The sequence below is a fragment of the Pan troglodytes genome, chromosome 15, assembly GCF_028858775.2.
Source record: "Pan troglodytes isolate AG18354 chromosome 15, NHGRI_mPanTro3-v2.0_pri, whole genome shotgun sequence".
In the NCBI taxonomy this organism is placed as follows: domain Eukaryota; kingdom Metazoa; phylum Chordata; class Mammalia; order Primates; family Hominidae; genus Pan; species Pan troglodytes.
The window spans coordinates 62,307,927-62,317,895 of NC_072413.2; the positions used below are offsets into that span (position 1 = coordinate 62,307,927).

The 9,969-nt window shown below is 41.1% G+C and overlaps 1 long non-coding RNA gene across 2 annotated transcripts; it reads right to left on the reverse strand.

The window, feature by feature from the left end:
* Nucleotides 1–846: 846 nt before the first annotated feature.
* On the reverse strand, nt 847–9,765 carry LOC107968183 (uncharacterized). Of its 2 annotated transcripts, none has more exons than XR_008539247.2 (4): nt 9,334–9,765; nt 7,821–8,128; nt 1,899–2,341; nt 847–1,023 (listed from the first exon to the last, which is right to left on the reverse strand). It is a non-coding gene; the product is annotated as an uncharacterized LOC107968183 (long non-coding RNA). The 2 variants fall into 2 exon arrangements; XR_001709195.4 differs by having other exon boundaries at nt 7,916–8,128; nt 9,334–9,517.
* Between the last annotated feature and the right edge of the window lie 204 nt (nt 9,766–9,969).

The following is a 9,969-nucleotide window of genomic DNA, read 5'->3' on the forward strand; positions in this document are numbered from 1 at the left end:
AGTCCATTTGTGTTGCTACAAGGGAATACTTGAGGCTGAGCAATTTATAAAGAAAAGAGGTTTATTTGGCTCACAGTTCTGCAGACTGTACTAGAAGCATGGCACCAACATCTGTTTTGGATGAGGGCCTCAGGAAGCTTCTACTCAAGGCAGACAGCAAAGGGAAGCTAATTTTTCCATTTTGTAGATGAGAAAACTGGGACAAGAAATATTTAGCAATTTGTCTAAACCTACAATATAAGAGGTAGATCCCAGATTGAAACATACACAGTCTGACTCTAAAGACTCTTTGTATTTCAAAGAAAGTAGCCCCTTGGCTCTGATATTAGTTGCAGATATTTTAAATTCTTATTTTAAAATAAAATTTAAATAAAATAAAGTAACCCCTTTAGTATTAGTTGTAGATATTTTAAAATATTATTTATATTGTAATTTTTCTTTAAGTATGCCTACAATTATTGTAGGAGAAAAATGGAAGTAAATAAAGAAATTTGAGAAATTTGAAGGCAAATATTAAAGGTACTGGAGAGTGAACACTAAAGGATCAGAAAGATGCCTTATGATACTGTGTGTGTAGATCACATGGTGAAAGAGAAGGCAAGAGAGAGAGGAGGGGTAAGTACAAGGATCTTTACAACAACGAGTTCTTGTGGGAACCAAGAGTGAGAACTTACTTACTCCCTCTAGAAGGGCACCACACCATTCATAAGGGATCTGCCTTAACAACCCAAACACTTCCCACCAGGCTCCACCTTCAACATTAGTGATCAAATTCCAACATGAGACTTGGCAAACAAACAGCATCCAAACCGTAGCACACAGACTAAAGTACTTCTACTACAACAATTCCTGAGTGGAATTCTTTAATTGGGATATGAGAAGGGGGAAAGGAATTGGAAATAACTACAATAATTTGGGCCAGGCACTGTGGCTCATGCCTGTAATCTCAGCACTTTGGGAGGCCAAGGCGGATGGATCACTTGAGCTGAAGACCAGCCTGGGCAATGTCGTGAAACCCTGCCTCTATCAAAAAAAAAGAAAGAAAGAAAGAAGAAATTTGTATGTGAAAACTTGTATCATACATACAAACAGCTTAGATACATAAATGACTAATTACATGTTTGGATCTTGCTTTGAATACTAATTGCTAGGGAACGATAATATCTCTCTATTCTAAGGCTAATTTACAGTTTTTTATGTCCTTTTCTATCGTAGAATTGCAGCCAAAGGGATTGGTGAGCCTGAAGTCAAGTCAAGATAAACTACCCGGCTAGGCATGGTGGCTCACGCCTGTAATCCCAGCACTTTGGGAGGCCAAGGCGGGCAGATCATGTAATGTCAGGAGTTTGAGACCAGCCTCGCCAACATGGTGAAACCCCATCTCTACTAAAAATACAAAAATTAGCTGGGCGTGGTGGCAGGCGCCCGTAATCCCAGCTACTAGGGAGGCCAGGAGGTGGAGGTTGCAGTGAGCCAACATCCTGCCACATTGCACTCCTTTCTGGGCAAAAAGAGCAAAACTCCGTCTCAAAAAAAAAAAAAAAAGAAAGAAAGAAAGAAAGAAATTAGGCTGGGCACTGTGGCTCACATCTGTAATCCCAGCACTTTGGGAGGCCAAGGTGGGTGGATCACCTGAGTTTGGGAATTTGAGACCAGCCTGACCAATATGGAGAAACCCCATCTCTACTAAAAATACAAAAGTAGCCGGGCGTGGTGGCACATGCCTGTAATCCCAGCTACTCAGGAGGCTGAGGCAGAAGAATCACTTGAACCTGGGAGGCAGAGGTTACGGTGAGCTGAGATCGCACCATTGCACTCCAGCCTGGACAACAAGAGCGAAACTCCATCTCAAAAAAAAAAAAAGAAAGAAATTGCCTCACTAGATTTCAGACACTTACTGGCAAGTCCAAAATTTGCAGCGTGGGCCAATAGACTGAAGAGTCAATGTTGAAGTTCAAGTCCAATGGCTGTCTGTTGGCAGAATTTTTCTTTGCTTGCAGAAGGTCAGTCTTTTGGTCTCTTCAGATGTTCAACTGATTGGATGAGCCCCACCCAAATTATGAAAGGTAATCTGCTTTACTCAAAGTCCATCGATCTAAATGTTAACCTCATCCAAAAACATCTTCACAGAAACATCCAGAGTAATGTTTAACCAACTATCTGGGCAACACAGCCCAGCTAAGTTAACAAATAAAATTAATCATCATGGCAGCAGGCACCTGTAATCCCAGCTACTCGGAAGGCTGAGGCAGAAGAATTGCTTGAACCTGGCAGGCTGAGGTTGCAGTTAGCCGAGATCATACCATTGCGCTCCAGCCTGGGTGACAGAGGAGGACTCCATCTTGACAAAAAAAAAAAAAAAATCAACAATAACAAAAAACAAACTAATTATTACAAGAACAAAGACCAGAGGAGAAAAAACACAGTAAGTAGCAGTACGGTGGACTTAAATCCAACAATATCAGAATTTAATGTAAATAGCCTAAACATTCCAATTAAAAGACAAAGATTATAAGACTAGATTAAAAAACAAAACTTAACTATATGCTGTTTACAAAAGACATACTTTAATCACATAGAAAGATTGAAAATGAAAAATGGAAAAATACATACCATGCAATCTAAGAAATATTATCTAGCTATGTTAATATCAGACAACCTAGACTACAGGGCAAAAAGTATTACATGAAATAAGTGAGATTTCATAACGATAAAAGGGGCAATTCAATAGAAAGATAAAAATCCTCAATTTGTATGCAAATAGCTTCAAAGTTAAAAAATAAATGTTGATAGAACTAAATAAACAGACAAATCCTTAATCAGTGATGGATATTTTGACACACTTTTCTCAATGACTATAGAACAAGGAAGAAGTCCTGGGCCTAAATATCTCAGTCAACTCAGTCCACACTGCACAGGAAGGATAGAAAAAGGGCTGGGAACCAGACATGGTGTAAAAAGATCCTTTGCGGCCCGGCCCAGTGGCTCACGCTGGTAATCCCAGCACTTTCGGAGGCCGAGGTGGGCAGATCACGAGGTCAGGAGTTCGAGACCAGCCTGACCAACATGGTGACACCCTTTCTCTACTAAAAATACAAGAAATTAGCCAAGCGTGGTGGCGCGCCTGTAATCCCAGCTACTAAAGAGGCTAAGGCAAGAGAATCCCTTGAACCAGGGAGGTGGAGGTTGCATGAGCCGAGATCATGCCATTGCACTCCAGCCTGGGCAACATAGTGAGACTCCATCTCAAAAAAAAAAAAAAAGAATCCTTTGCACAGTCTCCTTCAGAGAGTCCTTCTCTCCCTTTTCCAACACTGGTAGAATGATGAAATATTGAGAAAAAAAATCATGGTGTGTCACTCAGCCACCATTTTAGCACTAAAGACAAAAACTGATGGTCCCTAGAGCCTCACTCTGTAGTCTTATTTGAAACTGTGCTTAGAAGATGAAAAGGACAAAGACATAAATTTTTAAAAATGAAATTATCCTGAAGAGTTTGCTATGCCTGATCAGCTATTATACATCCAGCTATGGCTATGGTTGATGAATTGCTTTTAATTACTTTTTCACTTGAACTTTTCAGCCATCTTATTTCAGACAATATCTGCACAACCAGAAAATACACACACACCTTGATCTCTTGTTGCTGGCTACTGAGTTTAATCTCTTAGTTTGAGTAAATATTTGTTTCCCACTTCTGTTTCAGGCTCCTATGTTTTCCTTTTAAAAGTGATCTGGGAAATGCAAACCCCAGAGGAAAATGAAAGCTATCAATTGGTCTAACGTACAGTAAATAACAGAATAAAGATGGTCTACAACAGAATGTAAATCTGGATAGAAAAGCTTTTCATATTTTGTGGCTTTCTTAAATATTACTCTTATTATAAGAGGATAAATTAATGACCATCTTTTCTCCTGCTATCAAAAAGGGTACTGTAACCGGGCATGGTGGCTCACGCCTGTAATCCCAGCACTTTGGGAGGCCGAGGCGGGTGGATCACGAGGTCAGGAGATCGAGACCATCCTGGCTAACACGGTGAAACCCCGTCTCTACTAAAAATACAAAAAATTAGCCAGGTGTGCTGGTGGGCACCAGTAGTCCCAGCTACTCGGGAGGCTAAGGCAGGAGAATGGCGTGAACCCAGGAGGCGGAGCTTGCAGTGAACGGAGATTGCATCACTGCACTCCAGCCTGGGGGACAGAGCAAGACTCCATCTCAAAAAAAAAAAAAAAAAAAGGGTACCGTATATGATCAAACATTTCCTCTCTACACACATTGACCAGATAATCACAAATCTTTTTTTTTTTTTTTTTTGAGACAGAGTCTCGCTCTGTCGCCCAGGCTGGAGGGCAGGGCAGTGGCGCGATCTCAGCTCACTGCAAGCTCTGCCTCCTGGGTTCATGCCATTGTCCTGCCTCAGCCTCCTGAGTAGCTGGGACTACAGGCGCCCACCACCACGCCCAGCTAATTTTTTGTATTTTTTTGTAGAGACGGAGTTTCACCGTGTTAGCCAGGATGGTCTTGATATCCTGACCTTGATAATCACAAGTCTTATAATGAAAAATTGTAATACTGTTATACCAGGCAATAAGTGAAATTCCATGAGATTAAACTGATCAATCAGGAGCATGGAGCTCATATGCTATATGTGAGCTTATGATGAGAGACATGTTTCAAAAATAAACTAGAATTTTCTACCTTAGTTTTATAATTCATTCCATTAAGTCCTGCTTGCCTCTTTTAAGACTCTGAATACTTGTTTTTCAGACTTAATTCTGGTTAAAGATACAATATGTTCCTCTAGATCCTTGACATCGTATTTCAGGGACACTATCTGGGATGGCTATTAAACATTATTTTCTTTGTAGCTTTTTAATTCAGACTTCAACTTTTGCAATGAAATTTCTTTTATGATATATTAGTCCATTTTCACACTGCTGATAAAGACATGCCCAAGACTGGGTAATTTATAAATAAAAAGAAGTTTAATGGACTCACAGTTCCACATGGCTGGGGAGGCCTCACAATCATGGCAGGTGAAAGATACATCTTACATGGCAACAGGCAAGGTAGAATGAGAGCCAAACAAGAGGGGAAATCCCTAATAAAACCATCAGATCCCATGAGACTTATTCACTACGATGAGAACAATAGGGAGGAAACCACCCCCCATGATTCAATTATCTCCCACTGGGTCCCTCCCACAACATGTGGGAATTATGGGAGCTACAATTCAAGATGAGATTTGGGTGGGGACACAGACAAACCATATCATATGAGAAGTTTGTTTTGAAGATTCTTTACCTAAATAGAAGGCATTTTAAAAATTATTTATAATTTTAAATTTAAAAGTTCATTATTTCAAAATCATATTTTATATATAAATATATATTAAGGTCAAATCTTTCAAATCTGTGTGTTCCAGTGTTCAATACATTTTTAAAATAAAATCAAATTAGCACATATAGCTTGGAATACAGTATTTTATTCTGATCAACACAAAAATTATTTTTTAAAAGAGTAAATTGCACCAACAATGAATTCTGTAAATCCTAGTAGAAAAGAACATTAAGTGTATGCTACTTTGGGCCATACTTGTTTTGCTTTATGATGTGTCCTAAAGGGGAGTGTGTTCAGTCTTCTCATTCTACCACCAAACCTAGTAGATTACAAAGCAAACATGTATTATCTGAAAGGAACCCAAAAGTGGCTTTGTTGAGGGATCCAGCTAACGGCCTCTTTTGAGACACTGATTGACTGAGGATGAAAAATACATTTCTCAGGTGGCTCATTCACATGCTCACAGAAGGCTTCAGTTCTTCCCTGGCTGTTGGGAGTAGGCCTATTTCTCACCAAATGTGCCTTTCCACAGCACTGTTTGATATGTTCTCATGACAAGGCAGCTGCTTTACTTCAGAGTGAATGATCGAAGAGAGAGAACAAAAAGGAAGTCATGACCTATTGACGTACCTCCACATTGGCCATATTCTACACATAGAAGCAAGTCACTAAATCCAGCCTACATTCAAGAAGAGGAGAATTAGCCACCACCTTTGGAAGGAAACAGTATCAAAGAAATTGTGGTCTTATTTTATTTTTTTGAGACATTTGCTCTTGTTGCCCAGACTACAGTGCAATGGTGCGATCTCAGCTCACTGCAACTTCTGCCTTCTGGGTTCAAGTGATTCTCCTGCCTTGGCCTCCCAAGTAGCTCAGATTAAAGGCGTGTGACACCAGGCCAGGCTAACTTTTGTATTTTTAGTAGAGACGGGGTTTCACCATGTTGGCCAAGCTGGTCTCAAAACTCCTGACCTCAGGTGATCCGCCTGCCTCGGCCACCCAAAGTGCTGGGATTACAAGCATGAGCTACCATGCCCAGCCTGTTGTCTTATTTTAAAACCACTACAGGAATACTGTTTGTGTAGGGTTTTTTCCTAAAATATTTTTAATAAATAATGGTTTTTCCTAAAGTAATATATACCTAGCACTGGGGATATAAAGATAAACAAGAGACGCAAACCTCTTACAGAGCTTACCTTCTATTGTGACAAGCCAGTAAACATGTATAAAAATTAATGAAATAATTTTAGATAATAAGTGCTGTATATAGAATAATGTAACAGTGATCAGGGAAGGCACACAAAGGAGTAACTTTTGTTAGTGTGACTAGAAAGGCCTCCTGTGATACATTAAGATAAATGGGGTTATACTATGCATTCTATTAGATAACCTGACTTTATCATTTAACAAAGCTATCTGTCTTAACTTGGGCTACTATAACAAAATATTAATACCACAGACTGAGTGGCTTTAAAAACAGACATTCATATCTCATGGCTGTGGAACCTGGAAAGACCAAGATCAAGGTGACAGCCAGTTCAGTTCCTGGTGAGGACTCTTCCTAATTTACAGATGGCTGCCTTCTCACCATGTCCTTAAATGACTGACAGAAGAAAGCTCTGGACTCCCTTCTTCTTTGTATAAGGACACTACTCCCATCATGGGGGCCCCATCTGCGTGACCTCATCTAAATCAAACTACCTCCCAAAGGCCCTGCCTCCAAATACCACCACATTCAGGATAAGGGCTTCAACATATGAAAGTTCAGGGGACACAATTCCGTCTATAGCAGCTATCTCCCATATCTACACATTTATATCTTCCCTTTAACAACTGCATCCATCTTGATGAAAACTTGTACCTTTTTACAACTGTAAACAATGCTGTAATAAACATTTTTTTTTTTTTTTTTTTTGAGATGAAGTCTCACTCTGTAGCCCAGGCTGGAAGTACAGTGGCGTGATCTCGGCTTACTGCAACCTCCACCTCCCAGGTTCAAGTGATTCTCCTGCCTCAGCCTTCCAAGTAGCTGGGATTACAGGCGTCCGCCACCACGCCCAGCTAATTTGTGTGTGTGTGTGTGTGTGTGTGTGTATTTTTAATAGAGACAGGGTTTCGCCATGTTGGCCAGGCTGGGCTCGAACTCCTGACCTCAGGTGATCCATCCACCTCGGCCTCCCAGAGTGCTGGGATTACAGGCATAAGCCACTGTTCCTGGACAACACATTTATAAATATATATGTGTACAAGCTGTGATAAACACTTTTACACATATTTGTGTGCACATATTATTTTTGTAGGATAAACTTCCACAGGTGAAATTATCAATGGAAGCACAATTTTAAGTTGTAGATAATATCAAACTGTCCTTCAAAATGGTTGTAAAAATTTACATTTCTGCAAAAAGGAGTAAACACTGTTTCCTTACTAACTTTATGTATAAATATTTCTATCAAAAGATTTTATGTATTTTTATTACCTTACAAACAGGCCATTCTCAGTCTTCATTTTATTTGATCAGTCTGTAACATTTAACAGTTAATTACTCTTTCTTTCACAGAACACATTTTTCACCTGTCTTGTAAGGCAGCGTGCTCTTGGGGTTTTCCTCATGACACACTGGACTCTTCTTTTCAATCTTCCCTCCTGTTTCCTTCTCATCTCCTTGAATTCTAAACACTGCAGTGTCCTAGGCATCGGTATTTGGTTGTCTCTACCTAAACCTGTTCCTTTGGTGGGATCTCATCCGATCTCATGAATTTAAATGCCATATCTCCACTTGGATGTCTAAGAGGCAAGGTATTTAAAAACATTTAAAGCCGAACTTATGATTGTACCCCCAAAACCTGGTCCTTCCAGTATCACCTTATTTCAATTCAGTAAATCACAACTCTATTTTTGCGCTTGCTCAAATCAAACCCTTGCTTTCTTTCTCATATCCTAACTTCCTCTCTTCATTCAGATTTTTCTCATGAGATTCTGCCTCCCACTGCCATTCCTTGCCCTTTTAATTTACCTATTAAAAAAAAGATGAATCTCTAAAACTATATATTTCTTTACTTGATCATTGTCCTCCCCACCAGAAGATGAGCTGAGGGCAGGAACAGTTCACTACGGTATCTGATTCACTAATATCTCTAGCACCTATAGCAGTGTTCTTGGCACAGAGTGGCACTCAATAATTATTTTCTCAGTAAATGAATGGCTTGTACTGTTCACACACATCAGTACCATGGTTGAAAACCAAGCTGTTGAGGTAGCAAGGGTAACAAATTTAGAGATAAAGCATCTGGGTTTGGGGCCTAGCCCAGGCACAGGTATGCAGCTGTAGGCAACTTATCCTTCAAAGTCGATTTCATCATCTGTAAAATGGGGTTTATGCATTTCCTCAGCATAAAAACCAGTTGAAATGGTCAATATCTACTTGGTATTACAAGACACAAAAGTTTCACTCCCTACAACTTACCAGGAATATTTGCTTCAATTCCCTTCTTAATTTCACTTGCTCAGGTACAAAACAACTTAAGTGGACATTTTCAGAAGCTCTTATATTACACTAATATTACTCTAAAATATCCGCTTGTGCAAACTTTGAGAACGGTAAAAGCAATTACCAGGAAAAAAAAATCACGATTCCTTAATTCTATTATGCTGATGGTTGCACCACTCTGTAAATATGCTAAAAATCATTGAATCCATTAAAATGGGTGAACGTTATGGTATGTACATTATACTTGATAAAACTGTTAATCAAACAAAAAAGAGATTATCTAATTCCATATGTGGGACTACTATAAAATATCCTCAGAATATAGGAATAAAAAAATACTAAAAGCCCCCAAATTTTTTAAAAAAGTCTGTTTTACATGAGCTCTGCCAGTAGTTGAAACAGGCCACCGTCAGAAAGGGCTTGTAAAAGAAACCCGGTATCTGGCCAAGTCCTAAGTGACCTGAACGACGCACCCTCAGAACCATATTGGGATGACTGTAACCTGAGCGCTGTTCCTCCAGCAGAGCAAGCACACTCATCGGACTCAGTAACTCAAGGGGCCAGTCCTCTCCAGCATCCCAGCTGCCGCCGCCCTGTCAGGCTTCCCAGGCAATCGCCCATCTTATTCCTTCTCCAGTGTGGACGCCTACGAGGAGGGAGCGTCCCCTCTCGACGGTTAACTGGCATCTAGCTTATGAAGCCCGCGTGGATTCTCCAACCCCAGACCTGCTGGTGGGTGGGGACGTGCGGGTGACAAAATCCAGACTACGACCCTCCCTGAGCCCTGGCAACCCCGGGGTGACCCCAACACAGAGGGGGCCACGCGCGCTCCAGCTCTGACACTCCTTCCAGCTCGGCGGGGCCTGAAACAGGGGGCTGCGCTTCACCCACTGCTGAGCGTCAGATTCAGCTGAGGAGATTCTAAAAGCGCGGTGCTGGGCCCAGACCCAGGCACTCCAGAGCAGAACGCGGAGGGGCCCGACCCCAGTCTGGCGGCGCAGGTGTGTGACAAAGTCGGAAGGCGCGCCAAGCTCTCCAGTTCCACATCTGCTGTCGAGTCCAGCGCCCGCCACGCTCCCGCGCAGGGACCCGCCCATTACTGCCTGGAAGCGGGGCGCCCTCACACTTCTGCACCGCG